The sequence below is a fragment of the Ornithorhynchus anatinus genome, chromosome X1, assembly GCF_004115215.2.
Source record: "Ornithorhynchus anatinus isolate Pmale09 chromosome X1, mOrnAna1.pri.v4, whole genome shotgun sequence".
Lineage (NCBI taxonomy): Eukaryota > Metazoa > Chordata > Mammalia > Monotremata > Ornithorhynchidae > Ornithorhynchus > Ornithorhynchus anatinus.
Genome location: NC_041749.1, coordinates 31,867,974 through 31,885,429, shown reverse-complemented (window position 1 = coordinate 31,885,429; position 17,456 = coordinate 31,867,974).

The following is a 17,456-nucleotide window of genomic DNA, read 5'->3' as shown; positions in this document are numbered from 1 at the left end:
TCGCTCAGGAAATGGTCATTTTACAGAGGCTTTTGCACCCTTTGCAATGATATGTATGACATCCCAAATAGCAAAAATAGTTTTTTTAGATATTCGAGTCACAAATTAGTCCATATTCTGATGCAACAATATTGCCATTGGTTATCTCAACTAGGGAATCAAAGTAGGCTCTCACCATAATGGTTGTCATTTTCTGTGATGCTTAAAATTCATTCAACTGCAAAATCTATTCCATTTCTGGGCTCCCTGACATGCTTGAAACGTGTCCACTTTGCATATTGAATGAGTTCATTTTAAAGCAAAATGATCGACAAACTAATCATGTAGATGAGACATTGCCATTCCTTGCTTCAAACCGTGCAAGGTCTCTTCTAAAATATAGTATAAAAGGTCTCTTCTAAAATGGGCGTTTATTTTTCCCAGGAATCAAAAACTCTAAAATTCCCATTAAAGTCAATCAGTAGGTAAGGGGCCAAGACAATTGTGTTCCAAAGATTCCTCACTCTTGACTGGTAACCCTCTTGCATCTAGACCTCAGAATGGCAGAATGAATTTACTCTCTCCCAAAACACAGACATCTTATTCCAAATGTGCAGGGTGTGGCTGTAATATCTAGTTCTAAGAGGCCAGGAAGACATGACATTGAATGATGGTTTAAAAATATTTTTAGACTTTCTAGGGTCTTTAGACCCTGCTCTTTCATCTTTCCTCAGATGTTGCTGCCATTTTCCATACAGAACTGTCTTTTGAGAATTTCCCCGTTAGGTCCTGAAACAGACTAAGGAGAATGCATAGGAAAGACCTTTGAGCAGTTGGCATGTAAGGATTTCAACATCTTCCTCTGCCTTCCACATCTTCCTCTCTATCCCTTGATCCACCAAAATCTTTGTTCAAAGAGAGCAGTGCCTCTCCTAATTGTACTACAGTTTTGGAGTATCCCATGTCAGTAGAGTTATGTTAACTCTCCATACTTTCTTACAGTGGCTACCAGCATAGGAGAAGCTACATCACTTAGAACAGCACAGGTCTAGGAATAAGAAAGATACTGGTTCTAATCCCAACACTGGGGAAGTCACTTAAACTCTCTGTGCCTCAGTTACCTTATCTGTAAAATGAGGATTAAGACTGTGAGCCCCATGTGGGACAGGGACTGTGTCCAACCTGATTTAATTTGTTTCTACCCCAGTGCTTACAACAGTGTTTTGCACATAGTAAGCACTTAAGAAGTACCATTATTATTTTTATTATTATTACCTGCCACATATATCTTACGTATTATATATCATATTCTCTAGTCTTGGTCCTTGATCAATGATCTTTGTCTGTGACAAAGACGGGGGCCCAATTCTGGATAGATTTTTTTTTTCCTGAGGACTCAAATTGCCATTGCATCTTACTTTTTGGGGTTGGCTGAGAAAACTTTTCCCAATTTATCTGAGCTTTTGCTTTTAGTAAATGTCTGGAATACACCATACTAGTAAGAAATTTCATGGACTATAGAATGGCAAAACTACTTCTTCTTCTAGAAGAATTAGATTATCCTCCCGACCTTCAGGAAACAATTCAGTGATTCCATTAAATTATAATTGTCCAATGCCAGGAGTTCAGGTGGGCTAGTCTATAAGTTAGCTGTTTGAATAGGGAAGGAATGAAGCACAAGGGGAAAAATATCTCTCTAATAATATACAATAATCTTGACAGCACTTCATTTGTCAGGCATTTGCAAAAAAAACACTTTTTTCTCTTCAGAAAAATATGTGTGGGTTGGGGAGGAGGGGGGCTATTTATCAGATGTGTTGGGCGGTTTTCGACAGTCTATTGATGATTTGCCTGGGGCTCTGCTTCTATGACACTGGATCAGATAAATATAATAATGACTACAGCATCATGTAAAATTATGCTCTCTGAAAGGCTAGTGAAGGCATTATCTCTGCCTCCTCTGGATAATTGGAAAGTCTGTCTCAAAAGCTACCAGTTGTTAACGCCTGATAAGATTCAAAAAGGGCAAATCATGCGGCCCCAGTTGGAAGCCTCATGGTTTGAAGCTCCTGCAGAACTGATGGCAGTGTCTCCTCCTATAATCAGAGCAATAGAATTGAGAGGGCTGGACACGAAGATGACTTTGAGAGGTCATTCCTTCTCTACCTTTACCTCCAAGCAGAACCGCAGTTAAACCATCCTGGATGTTTTAGACTATCTGGAGGAGGGAGATCTTATCTGGTAGCCTCCTTCACTGATTAGAACCGGCATTTAGCAGTTGGGACAGTCAGAAAAGTCCTCCTTTCAGATATGCATATTACATATGTTAAAATCCTCAAGTTGCTTATGTTCCAGAAAATCAGTTGAATGGGGAGTCCAGTGAAAGGCATAAATGATGGTAGCTTTGACCAAGGGAAAATGTGCTCATATGCAGACAAAGCAATGTGCACAGACAGTATATGACAATAAATTTTTCCTATAAATCAATCAATCACTCATCTATTGAGCACTTACTGTGTGAAGAGCACTGTACTAAAGTGCTTGGGAGAGCACAGAATTAGAGTTGGAAGATATGTTCCCTACCCACAACGAGCTTACAGTCTACAGTCTGTTGATCTGGATCTGTCTAGAGGTGGGAATAACATTATATAAATAAATAGATTGTGGAAGCTTACATAAGTGCTGTGGGGCTGAGAGTGGGGTGAATAAAGGGTACAAATCCAATTGCAATGGTGATGCGGAAGGGAGAAGGATTAGAGGAAATGAGGGTTTAGTTGGGGAAGGCCTCTTGGAGGAGATGTGATTGTAATGGGGCCCTCCAAATGTCTGTCCTGGGCAGTGGGGGCAGATTGGGTGGGAATCTAACCTTTTCAGATGACCTTCTCCTCCCTCTTCCTCCACAGCTACTCTACACTGTCATCCTAACATCTCCAAATTTGAGAGAATGGATAATCTGTCTGGTTTTGTCTACTGCTTCCAGGTGACATTTGGAGGGGGTTTGTTCTGGAACCAGTGACTTTTTAGAGATGCAGCAGACCACTAATCCTGGAAGTTTTATAAGGCATTTGATAAGTGCTTGCCCTGTGCCAGGCACTGTACTAAGTGCTGAGGTAGATAAAATAACTGGGTTGAACATAGATCCTGTCCCACATAGGGCTCACAGTTTTAATCCCCATTTAACAGAGGGGTAACTGAGGCACAGAGGAGAAAAATAACTTTCCCAAGGTTACACAGTAGACCATTGGCAGAGTTGGGATTAGAACTCAGGTCCTGTGAGTCCCAGGCCTTTTCTCTTCCCACAGACCATGCTGGTTTTCTTAGAAGCAGTTAGAACGGTGTCACCTGTTCGTTCCATGGCACTTGATGAGAACTTGATTTGGCTAACTGGGATATGGATATGGGGTCAGGAATCTTGCATTGTGTGAGAGAATACTGAATATCAGACCTTGCACTGTGCCACTCAAGAAGAACTGGCAGGACCTCCAAAATCCCTGCTTCTGACTCAGAAGGCAACCTGCTCTACTCTCCACCTTTGCTACTCTGCTGGGAGCTGTGGAGCTACTTGTTACAGTTCCTGGCATAGCTGACACAAGGTTAGAGCACGGACCTGGGAGTCAGAAGGACCTGGGTGCTAATCCTGGCTCTTCTACCTCTCTGCTGTGTATGACATTGGGCAAGTCATTTTACTTTTCTGTGTCTGTGTCTAGAACACAGGATCTTGGGCAAGTCACTTTTCGGTCCCTCAGTTACCTCATCTGTAAAATGAGGATTAAGATTGTGAGCCCGATGTGGAACAGGAACTGTGTCCAACCTGATTATCTTGTATCTACCCCAGCGCTTAGCACAGTGCCTGGCACATAGTAAGTACTTGACAATACCATAAGCCCTGAGGTCTAAAACTGTGGGAAATGGTAGCTTTAGTTTAGATCAGGACTGCCGAGTTCCGAGTAGGAGTCTTTAGTGGGTTAACTTGTGGTAACTGTTTGTCTGACAGTCAGTCAAACTTACTGAGCGCTTACTGTGTGCAGAGCACTGTACTAAGCACTTGGAAAAGAACAGTTCAAAGTGTGAGTAGACATGTTCTCTGTCTGCAACAAGCTTAAAGTCTAAAGTCTGTTGATCTGAATCTATGTCTTTCTGCCTCTCTCTGTCTCTAGCCCTGTTCCATTTGCCTGTTGCTGCCATGGTTACTGATGGAGCAGAAGGATGAGGGTTCTCTGATTTTGAGTGTGTCTTTGCCCTTCCTGTTTCTTTCTGATTATTTCTCTGCCTTTGCATCTCTCTACTACTTTGCCTTTCTCTCTTTGCCTCTCTCTTTTTTGTGTGTTATTTGTTAAGTGCCTATTATGTTACATGAACTGCATTAAGTGCTGGGGTAGATACAAACATCAGTTTGGACACAGTCCTTGTCCTTCATGGGGCTCACAGTCTTAATCCCCATTTTACAGTTGAGGTAACTGAGGCACAGAGGAAGTGAAATGACTTGCCCAAGGTCACATGGCAGACAAATGGTGGAGCCAGGATTAGAACCCAGGTCACTCTGACTCTCCTTGCTCTCTATCCACTTGACCATGCTGCTTCTCTCTTTTCCTGATCATACTTGTCTTTGAAGGCCCAGCATCTTCTAACTGTAATCCTACAGCTTTGAGCTGAAGAAAACATGTTCACTAGTGAAGAATAGTGAAATTCACCTGTCAAAAATCATACTGTAAAACTATAATTTCTTATGAGGGGAAAAACATGAGATTTAGATTTCATGGATTGGCTCAAATTTTATCCTGGTAGTGTCTCCTCATGAATATTCGACTGGCAAATAAGTTAAAGGAAAATGAAGACACTTCCTCATTTGTAGGGCTAACAGTATCGGCTGCTCTCAGTCTCCAAATTATGGACTCAATTGCCCCACCTGAAATTCCACCTGAAACATGAGACCTTGTTCATTGAGTGTACTCAAGTTCTCATTTCAATATAAAGTGCGTTCCAACAGATCAAAAGAGATGAAATATTTAATAAAGCTCCAAGCTGAAATCACATATTCTGAAAATACAGAGGGGAGACAAATGGGACAAAACAAATTCAAAGAGTTCTTCTCAGAAGCTGCCAAAATGAACAGTTTTTAATATATCAACAAGATGAACAATTCATTCATATTCAGTGGGGGATAATGATTCTGGCTGAAGAACCAAGGGGCTTCTAGACTGTAAGCTAGCTGTAGTTATGGGACTTTCTACCAACTCTGTCATATTGTACTCTCCCAAGTGCTTAGTACTGTGCTCTGCACATAGTAATTACTCATTAAATACTAAATGATTTCAAACAATGCAATAATCCATGGCATTTGTAATAATAATGATGTTAATTGTTAAGTCCTTACTTTGTGCCAAGCACTGTTCTCAGCTCTGGGTAGATGCAAGTTAATCGTGTTGGACATAGTTTCTGTCCCACATGGTAACAGGCGTAGAGAAGTTAAGTGACTGGCCCACGGTCACACAGCAGACATGTGGCAGAGCTGGGATTAGAACCCAGGTCCTCTGACTGCTTGGCCTGTACTCTATCCACTAGGCCATGCTGCTTTGAGAGTTTACTGAGTGCAGGGCACAGTACTAAGTTCTTGGAAGAGTGAGGGCAGTAGCAAGACATATGTTCTTGGCTCCAAAGGAAGTTTCACTTTACTGAGGGAGACAGATAATAATTACTTTCAAACAGCGAAAAGGGGAGGAACATGAACAAGTATGAAATAAGCTTCCTGGTGTACTGTTCCCTTCTGCCCTTTCTACTCCTACCACTACTAGTGTTTTGCCCTAACTATTGACAGTGTCTCTGAGTTAGGGTTAGAAGTGCCTTTTCCCTTCTCTTGCCACTTCCTGCTTAGAAATGGTAGAGTAGAACTAAATAAGAAGAGTCATTTGGATTTTCTTTCAAAATATTTAGATCACTTTCACATCTATTATCTCAATTTAGTGCCTAAATATCCTTTGGTATGAAAAATATCCTACTTCCAATTTTGCCAGTGGAAAAACTGAAGTCAGAGAGGTTGAGAAACATTTGTTAAGTCAAACAGTGAGTCAGTGTCAGAGCAGAATCTAGGAACTAAGTCTTCTGAATCTAAGACCCTTCACTGAATAGGACCGGGCAGGCCAGAGAAGCAGTGTGGCCTATTGAGAAGCAGCATGATCTAGTGGAAAGGACATGGGTTTGGGAGTCGGGGGACCTGGGTTCTAATTCCAGCTCTGCCACCTGTTTGTGGTGTGACTTTGAACAAGCCACTTAACTTCTCTGTGCTTCAGTTCTCCAGTTTTTCCTAATTAAATAAATTTGGTATTTGTTAAGCGCTTACTATGTGCCGAGCACTGTTCTAAGCGCTGGGGTAGACACAAGGGAATCAGGTTGTCCCACGTGGGGCTCACATTCTTAATCCCCATTTTACAGATGAGGTCACTGAGGCACAGAGAAGTTAAGTGACTTGCCCAAAGTCACACAGCTGACAAGTGGGAGAGCCGGGATTAGTCAATGAGGCTCCTGCGGTGCAAGAACAGTGTCCAACCTAATTAACTTGTACCTACTCCAGTAATTAGAACTGTGTTTGACACTTAGTAAGCACTTAATTAAAATACACCCCCCCCCAAAAAAAAATTTAAAAGGCACTAGGAAAATTCTGGAGGGCCAATAGTCTTTTGGGTCATTTTGGGCCAGTCTGAGCCAAGTTTGTCTCTAAATGGTTCTTTATGGGCTTGAAGACAGGGGCAAGCAAGGACCTGCTCAGAACCAGATAGGAGAGCAGCAGAAACAAATAGAAGAGGGGGCAGATAGAATTCCTTCACACCCCCACCTTTTCCCATGTACTCCACATACTGGGATTTCTGGGTAATGATTCTGGAACCACTTCAGCTCCCATCCTGGGGGCTCTGGAAGGAAAATTCAAGATGAAGGATATTAAAGCAACACCCTGAAAGTTTTTTGTTTTCTTCAAACAAGAACTCTGAATCTAAGATATTCACACATCATGTTCCACTACCCAGAGTGCATATGTAGCCACAATATTTCAATACTCCCTCATGTATTTGGGTTCTGGGTGCTTTAAAGGGCTAACTAAAAATTGAAAAACAGCATGCTGTAGTGATAGATCACGGGCGTAGGAGTTGGAAGGTCATGGGCTCTATTCCTGGCTCTGTCACTTGTCTGCTGTGTGACCTTGGGCAAGTCTCTTCACTACTCTGGGCCTCAGTTACCTCATCTGTAAATTGGGGATTGAGACTGTGAGCTCCATATGGGATGGGAACTGTGTCCAAGTCGATTAGCTTGTATCCACCCCAGCTACTATATAATAATATAATTACTGCAATAATAATGATGGTATTTATTATTATGGTATTTGTTAAGTGCTTACTATGTGCCAAGCACTGTTCTAAGCGCTGGGGTGATTGCAAGGTAATCAGGTTGTCCCACGTGAGGCTCACAGTCTTAAGCCTCATTTTACAGATGAAGTAACTGAGGCACAGAGAAGTTAAGTGGCTTGCCCAAGGTCACACAGCAGACAAGTGATGGAGACAGGATTAGAACCCACATCCTCTGATTCCCAAACCCATGCTTTTGCCACTGAGCCACGCTGCTTCTCCCATTTATTAGGCTTTTACTATATACCAAGCATTGTTCTAAAGCACTGGGGTCAATAAGAGTTTATCAGATCCCACATGGGGTTCACAGTCTAAATAGGAGAGAGAGAAGGTATTGAATCCTCATTTTGCAGATGAGGAAACTGAAGCACAGAGAATTGAAGTGACTTGCCCAAGTTCACCCAGCAGGGACATGGAGGAGCTGGGTTTAGAACCCAGATCCTCTGACTCCCAGGCCCACAGCAGGGTAACTACACAGCCTCCAATCAAGCTTCAGCAAGATGGTTCTAATAAGGATAGAAGCTCCTCTAAATGGAATTCCCAACACTTTAGCTACTGCAGTCTTCAGTGGCAATCAAAAAAATGGCATACTTACAGTCCCCAATGGATACTCCATTTATAATTTAGCTGAAAAGTTAAAATTGAGCAAAGAATATGACAAATGGTCAAAAGTCACAGCAGATCCACTCCCCAAAGATCAGACAGGGATATTATGATGGCAATTATATTTCATTTGAAACTAAGAGGTCCTTTATTTTCACAGAAATTATTATCCTTAAACCCCTTCATCAAAATTTGAAGAATGACACTGTTTTAGGATCGGATTCCCGTCACAAATAGCTGAGTTGACTCTGATGCGCTGACCAAGCAAAAGTTATTCTTTGGTGTCTAACTTGAGACATTTTTTGTGTGTTTTTTTCAGCATCACTCTAGCTGTCCAAAATGTCTTTGTTCCAATAGAATAATAATCAAATTCTTAGTTCAACAGCTGTGTGCTATGAATATTAAAAAGAACATTTTGAATTACTCTCCATTTCCATTTTTTTCTATTCCACACGGCTTTTCAAAGTTGATGCCATCAAAACTGAACAGGGGGAGTGGAGAGAAAGCACTGGAATGAACAGAACAAGAAGAAATTCTCTTGGGAGACTATATTTGGATTTGAGGATTAACTCTTTCCCTTGCGAGTAGCAGTTCAACCTATTGAAAGCTTTCACACGAGACTGCAGGTTTCACTAACCCCCCCTGACCTTTTAATTTGGCTCCAACCCTGTCCCTTTTAAAGTGCACTGGCTTTGCCTGAGCTTGAAGCTATTGATTCTAAGAGTATTTCTCAAAAGACTCTGTCATTCAGTAGCAATTTCTCAAAATGTATCAGCTGCTTGGGCATGGCAATCAATAGATCAATTCCCCCTATTATTCAATCAATCTGCCTAGTGGAAATGAACATGTAGACAAACATGCAGGCCTTTATGCACTCAGTAGACATAGTTCATTCACAACCTTGAATAATCAAACTTACTTTTTTAGAAATGAGATTATAAACCACACTGCTCTGCTCTCCTCAACTGTCTTTGAAAAGAGCCATGGGAGATCATTTCCATTTGGATAGCCACCAGAGCTGAGCGCAACGTAAGCTTTGTTCATATTTATCTTGGAGATGATATTTATCACACCGTTTTCCATGGCAGGTGACACGGCAAAATAACAGCCCTATTTAAAAGAACAATCTGTTGACTTTGCTTTTTCAATAGGATTTTACCTAATTGATATTTGGAAAATGTCAAGTGAATAGCAAATAGATAAACATTGTTTGATCTTCCGAACTATGGAACTGGGAAAGACAGGTCATGTAGAAGAACCAAGATTTAGGAAATAGAATAACAGTAGTAGTAAGAGTCGGAGTAGTTGTAATGAAAATATTTTTTGAGCACCCACTAGGTTCAGGGTTCAATGTATACTAATCCACTGGAAAGTACAAAACACTAGGGGCTTTTACTCTAAGGACACAGATAAGCAAACCATATTATTTTGATGAAAATAGTCACTGGGAAGATCATCCCACGCTTATATGACAAATCCTCTTGATGATTCTGAGACTAAGGTCTCTATTCTCCAAATCTCAGAATGCTATCAAACCTAAACTGAACATATGTTGAATGTGTTCAAGGTTGTAAGTGGAAGGTCAAGACTCTAAGGTAAATAGCAACTGTATATTGGTGTAGAGCAGGCTAGCCAGTTTAGCCAAGGGGGCGAGGCTGAATTTGGAACAATAATCATTCTTTTTTCCAAAATCACTTAGGACAGTTGATAAAAATCCACAATTGACCTCTCCCAAACAGGACATACGATAAGCCTTTCTGTAAGGTTCATACCTAGGCTTGTGGGAGTTATGTATGTAAAGAGACAGAAATCTCTTTATTTTAAGGCCATTCCTATTCACAATTAATGCAAAAAGATGATTTAGTTAATATTTTAACATTATTGGTACTGTCCATCAGCTCCAGTATTCTAGTTGAATGAGATGTTTTAGAACATGATGCAGTAACTATTTGGGAAATGCAGCTATGTATAGCAGAACACTCTCTTTATAAACCTTCATTTGTCCTTTGCACATTTTCTTCTATTAGGACATTTTTGAAATGGTATTTGTTAAACACTTACTCTGTGTCAAGCACTATTCTAAGTGCTGAGGTAGACACGAGTTAATCAGGTTGGACACGGTCCCCATCCCAAATGGGGCTCACAGTCTACATATTGAATCCCCATTTTACATTTGAGAGAACTGAGGCACAGAAGAGTTAAGTGACTTGCTCAAAGTCATGCTGCAAGCAAGTGACAGAGCTGGGATTAGAATCCAAGCCTTGTGACTCCTAGGCCCAGGCTTTTCCCACTAGGCCATGCTGCTTCCCTTGGATGCTCTTGTGTGTTGTTCCTGTCCAGGAGCTGGAAATAGTTAGCCAAACCACATTCAGACACTTGTTTGCTCCAGAAGCATCAAAAAAGATTCCAGTTCCATCCATGAGCTTTTTAGTTCTGGTTGGCATAGGTATGACACAAGACTTCTCTGGGGGAGTCTATTCCAACAAGCAGGGGAACTCAGAGTCTTAAACAAGTCTGAGCACTCCTGACCCTGAGACTTGACTCGCTCTCAACAAGAACCACTAAAATACAAGCTGGCAGCACCATGAAGGAAAGGATGCTCTGTAGCTTTAGATGGATTTTCACAGTAAGCATGTATTCAAATCTTGAATTTAGGAGCCAGAGAAAAGTACCTACTATGTTTTCCATTATCCTTCCATTCTTAGTGAATCAGAGGAAAAGGGAAATCAAGAAGATGGTCTTGAAATGCCTGGGAAGTACTGATTAAAAAAACAAAAATCAGAGGGTAAACCCAAATGGAAGTGCATCTTATATATTTATTCTCTTTGATTTTCCTCTCAACCCAGCAGGTTTTACTTTTGAAAATAGGGACAGTATTTCTTTTTTCTGCAATCCTTTTTCACACAATTTCCTTTGAACTGAACCGAAGTTGCTTTCACACAAAATCTTTTTCTAAAGCAACTTGTCATGGCATCTGCATAACACAGCTAAGGACTGATTAATCAGCTCACCACTACAGGGACTTGAATCTCCAGAAGTCCAAATTTAAGCTCTTTTAAAAAAATCCTAAGAGGAAAAATTCCTGAAATGATGAGGGTTACCTTTCATCAGCAAAAATAAAATAATCTACTATTTTATTTTCAAGATACTGCCTTTTCGATGTCAGTAAATTGCAGGTAAGTGTAAGAATCATTCTTTAGGCTTTACTTGAAATGGGAGTCTCCTGTAAGAGGAAGGATTGATGAGAGGTAGGAAGAGAGTGTATGCAGGGATTCTGAGATATATTTGGTATCACAGTTTAGACAAGCTAGGGGTTATCGTTCTTGCATTACAAGTGTCATTAGTAATTCTGTACCACCAAAGGAGAATGTACGGCACATTTTTGCCTCCTATCGAGTTCCCAGAAAAGCCAATAATTTCATTTGGAGATGGAAATAATTGAAGGTTATTGTATTTAATCTACATTGCTATGATGTTAGTAGTCAGGTAAAAGCCTTTATTATAACATGGAAGCCTGCTGAGAAAACTAGAATTTTATTGTTCTAGGGTTTTAGCGTTTTATTATGATTATATGAGAAAATAGGTCTACTCTTATCCATAACCCAATTGTCAATTGAGTTTTTGGTTTGTTCAACTTCCCTTAACTGTCTGTAGACTAGTGTTCTCTTGTTTCTCTCTCTATTGAATTTGGGACTGCAAAATTCAAATGGATGAATGGGAAAATGTTGACAGTACTGGTTAGCTGTGATGCAGACCTCTAAGAAGCAGCATGGCCTAGCAGAGGGAACATGGGCCTTGAAGTCAGAAGGACCTGGGTCCTAATCCTGGCTCCGCCACTTGTCTGCTGCATGTCACTTAACTTTTCTGTGCCTCAATTACCTCATCTGTAAAATGTTGATTAAGACTGGGAGCCCCATGTGGGACAGGGACTGTGTTCAACCTGATTAACTTGTATCTACCCCAGTGCTTATTACAGAGTCTGGCACATAGTAAGTGTCTAACAAATTCCATAAAAAAATAAAATTGACATATCTGCTTGGAATGAATCTCATGTTGTCCTTCTGCAGATGGAAGGATGGACTCACTGACAGCCCTAGCACTCTTGAGAGTCTTTCTGGCCTTATAGCTGCTGAGGGTGCATAAAATATAAATGAATTCACAGCGGGAGAGATACTTCTTAAGAGGAGAATGTTTTCTTGGGTGATTGACATGAGTGAAGGTTTTAAAATGTGAGCTTAATATTCAGGAAAGCCACATGCCATAGGAGAAACTTGCTTTGAAACCCCTGTGAGTTCAATCCCAGAAATTCAATTATTCCTTAGCCTTTAAATCTGTGAATGATCACATTATATACATTCTAAGAGTTAAGCATCAAGCTGGTTTCCTTCTCCATTTGGCCTCATACAATAGGAAAGGCTTTAGAGAGGATTTAGGCTGGACAGAGGAAAACTGTCTGACAATGGAGGGTAGTTAAAGGCAGTAATACTATTTTATTAAGAATCTATTGTTTGCAAAGGACAGTATTAAGTGCTGTATTAAGTACATGGATGAAAATTAGACTTGGTTCCTGGCCCCTAAAGGGCTCACAATCTAAGAACAAGGAAAAAAGTTGGCGATGGACATATAAGGAAAAGAGAAACAATAAAAAACTGAAAAACAGTATAAAAGGACAGGGACAAAAAGGGGCAACAAGTGTAGTGCGCTGCCTACAGTAAGCACTCAGTAAATACCACTGATTCATTGACTGATTGATTGAAATATCAGGGCTGTTCAGAGTCTCACAGTCACCAGAGACACAGGCACGACCACCCCAACCCCAGTGTTCTAAAAGTTCTGAAGTACTCATGCTGCTGCTTCATCCCCACCCTACTGTAGTGAAGAGAGCAGGATGTGAGGCTTGATGTAGAAGGGAAATGGCAGCTCTAAGATGTTTTCCGGGAGGTCAGGCCCTATGTTGTCATTTGTTCTCCCAGGTAATTAGAAAAGAAGAATGAGTTGACTGGGATATGGGATAATCTCCCCGCCTGGCAAAACAGTGTAGCCTAGAGCATAAAGAAGCAGCATAGCCTAGTGGAGTGAGCACAGGCCTTGGAATCAGAAGACCTGGTTTTTAATCCCGACTGTACCAAATGCTGGCTGTGTGACCTTGGGCAAGTCACTTAACTTCTCTGTGCCCCAGTTTCCTCAACTATAAAAGGGTGATTAAGTACCTCTCCTCCCTTCTACCTAGACTGTGTGCCCCATGTGTGACAGGGACTGTATCCAACTTGATTAACTTGTAACTACCCCCGCATTTAAAATAGTCCTTGACACATAGTAAGTGCTTAACAAATAAGAAGAAGAAGAAGGAGAAGGAACAGTTTTACAAATACAGCAGAAGATTTGGGAGAATCATCTAGAACTCGGGAGTTGCATTCTTGTAAAATCCTGAATTAAGGGAAATTTGTGATGGAGGAATCACTCGTGTCAAACACCACACTCACTCACCCAGACTGTTTTTTCCCACACTGGGCCACTGAATCTGAATTTGGTTTACAGTATCCTAGACAAAATGTGAGTGAAGAGTCACAATATGGCAGGACTAAGTGTATTAAATCTGGTGGTGTAATTTCTTCTGAGACCAGAGATCCATATTGAATAGCATCTTGTGATTCAGGCCTAAATCAGGTTGTCATCATTCCTCCTGTAATCCGCATTTTCCTTGACAAAATAAAACCCAGTGTTTACTCCCTGGAGTAAACTGGCTAATTTCCCCAGTTAAGAGCTTCCTTTTCAATTCCATAGGGTGGTCTTATTCGTTAGTGGAACAAGATTTTAGTTTTCTGCCTAAAGTAAACTGCCTTTCATCTTCACCAAAATTTGAAGTAGGAACAAAAATGGTTTATGTTTTATTTACCAATTTCTCTGGCAGGGAGTTATTTTGATGTTAGCTTAGATTCTATTTCTCACATCATGCAGGCTGAAATCTAAAGCCATAATGCTATAATTTATTTCCTGCACAGGAGTCTCTTATGGCTATATCATTCTTTCCCATTTCCAATGATTCCAAAGCAATAAGCCTTTTTTTTAATAGATAGGCAGGAAAACTAATGATTGAGATTCTTGCTTAGTGTATCAAATGCCCCCCTCTCCCTCTTCTGCCTATGTCTTATGAAGCAGGGAGGGTAACTCCAGGAAGAAGCAGCATGGCATAGTGGATAGGGCAAGGGCCTGGGAGTCAGATGATTTGGGTTCTAATTTTGGCTCTGGCACTTGTCTGCTGTGTGATCTTGGGCAAGTCACTTAACTTCTCTGTGCCTCAGTTTTCTCATCTGTAAAATGGGGATTAGAACTATGAACCCCGTGTGGGACAGGGACTGTGTCCAACCTGATTATTTCTTATCTACCCCAGCACTTAGAACAGTGCCTACACAGAGTAAATAATAAATACCACAATTTTTGTAATTGTTACCTCCAGAAGCATTACAATTTGGAGGCCGGGGTGCAGGGAGAGAATCATTTCTCCCACCTAAACGTAGGTGTGATTCTGGGCTTCGTTGCACATTCTCTCACAGACATTAAGTCATGCATCTGGCCCAGGGAGGAGAGGGCAAAGATGATTCTGCAGATTTTGGCTTTTGCTCCTCTAAGCTCCCTCAATTAGGAAGAACTCATCTCCAGATGTCCAGGTGGTATAGAGGCCCTGGTCTCCAGCTGCAGCACCTCCTCCAGTTTAGCCCAGGCTGACTCATGGAGATAAACTATGACAAGATGCAAGGATTCACCTCTAGATGTCCAGGAGGAGTAGGAGACCTGCTCTCCAACAGTCATAGAGTCCTCCAGTCCAGCTGTGCTAACCCAAAGAGATGGTAGACCATGACAGGGTCCAAGGACTCACCTCCAGATGTGTAGGTGGCGTAGAAGGCTTGCTCTCCAGCAGTCATAGAGATGGAGCATGTTCCCTATCCTGCCTGTGCTGACCTATGGGGGTTGGTGGATCATGACAAGGTACAAGAACTCACCTCCAGATATTAATAATTTTTATAGTAATAATAATGTTTTTTGTTAGGCATTTACTATGTGCCAAGCACTGTATTAAGCACTGGGGTAGATATAAGCAAATAGGGCTGCACCCAGTTCCTTCCCCACTGTGGGGCTCGTAGACCCAATCCCCATTTCACATATGAAGTAACTGAGGCCCAGAGAAATGAAATGACTTGCCCAAGATCACACAGCTAATATGTGGCAGAGTCAGAATTAGAACCCAAGACCTTCTGACTCCCAGGACCAGGTTCTGTCCACTGCACCATGTATAGGAGCCCTGCTTTCCAGCATTCATAGAGCTGGAACATGTCCTCCAGTCTAGCCTGTGCTAACCTGTGGAAATGGTGGCCCATAACCGCTGTCCAGATATCCAGGTGGTGTAAGAGCCTTGCTCTCCAGCAGTCACAGAGGTGGAATATGTCCTTCAGTCCAACCTGTGTTGACCCATGGAAATGGGGATCTGTGACAACGAGAAGCGGCGTGGTAGAGTGGAAAGAGCATGGGCTTGGGAATCAGAAGACCTGGGTTCTAATCCCAGCTCTGCCACTCAAATTTCTGTGCTTCAGTTACTTCATCTGTAAAATGGGAATTAAGAATGTGAACCTTTTGTGGGACAGGAACTTTGTCCAACTGACTTTCTTGTGGTCTACCCTAGTGCATAGAACAGTGTCTGACACATAGTAAGTGTCTAACAAATACCATTTAAAGAAAAGTGCAAAAAAAAGATGCTTCCTCCTTTCTGTGCATGGAAGGCACATGATAGATCCATTCTATGCCAAATGAGGGTTAGAAATCCTGATGTTGAAGCAAAGTGCAATGTGAATCTCATCTTCTCACAACTTCTTAGGCACTCATTTCCTACTTACTGTATTCTCCTGCTTAAAAAGATTGGCTTAATATTTGTAAAATGTTCACCATATTTAGAACTACCCACACATACAAAAATCATTTTCTTCAAGATTGAAATGTGTCCATGTTTGATTGTAGTGCAGCAGCTGTTTAGCAGTATACAGAAACACTCTTAAACAGTTGGGATATTATTCTATAATAGGGGAGAGGGCACGTGCTGGAACAAACATTATGTGAAACTCTCGTGAATCAATTCAACGATTTTATTTTTGATGGGATGTACAGGGCCTGAGCTACAATAATCAACATGAAATCATTTTTTAAAAAACAGATGGTGTTAAAAAAATAGTTCCCATTTATTTGAATATGCACAATGAAAATGAATATTCTGATGACTGAATTGTAGAGTTACCATATTATCATCGTCATTGCTTTAAGGTCATTTCAGAGCTGCCAAATTTATGAGGCTTCAGATGGGCTTCCAAATGATTTAGGGTAAGCATCAAAAAAACCTCTTGCAAATGGCTTATCAGCCATTAATAACACTGAAAAGCATGTTGGGTAAAATGTACACTTGATACTTGTTTGCCCAGAAAACATGAATTTAATGAATCCCAGGAAATGGTTCTTCTTTTCCTTTTCTGTATAAGCAAATACTCTAGCCAATTCAGGATCCAAAATACACATTGACTAGAATTATCCAGATCATTTGCTGATAGAGACCCAGTCTAAAAGGAATTCAAAGAAACAGCATTTACAATTGTAATTTCTTTAACCTTGCACATTGCTTGCATATCTGATTAGGAATCTGAAAAATCCATCGACCTTTACTTTAGAACTTTAAAATAAATGTTTAATGTGATCATGTCTGAGAATAAGATTAGAATACTCTGCAATCGTGGGAGTTTTTTGCAAAAATTACAATTTATCATTTGATGAAGCCACTCAGCTGAATTTTCTGAAGTATTACTTACTTTTCTTGGGAGGGCAAACCAACTCTGAAGTATTCCAACTACCTTTCACGGGTGTACCTATAGATTTAAATAGGTATCTTCCTGAGAAACATGCTCAGCAGAAAAGAAAATCAAAAGTTGAATGTTTCCTTGTCCAAAGGTGAGGTGTCACAAGAGAAGTCCTTTAAGGGGAGACCTCTTCTTCTTCTGGGTGTTTCAGGAGTCATAGTTATAGTATTAATTAGACTGTAAGCCTGTCAAAGGGCAGGGACTGTCTCTATCTGTTACCGATTTGTACATTCCAAGTTCTTAGTACAGTGCTCCGCACATAGTAAGCACTCAATAAATACTATTGAATGAAGGAATATTAACTGAGTGCCCACTGGGGAGGACACTCAGAAAAATACAAGAAGTTCATGAGGATCATTTTCTGCCCTCAAGGTGCTCCATCTCATTCAGTCAATCAATAAACCATATTTATTGAGAACTTCCCGTGTGCAGAGCCCTGTAAGTGCTTGTGAGAGTACAATGTAACAAAGAGAGTAGGCATGTTTCTGTCCCACAAGGAGCTTGGAATCTAGTGGGGGAAAGAGACATAAATAATTATTACAGATATGAACGTAAGTGCTGTGGGGCCAAAGGTGTGGTGAATAAA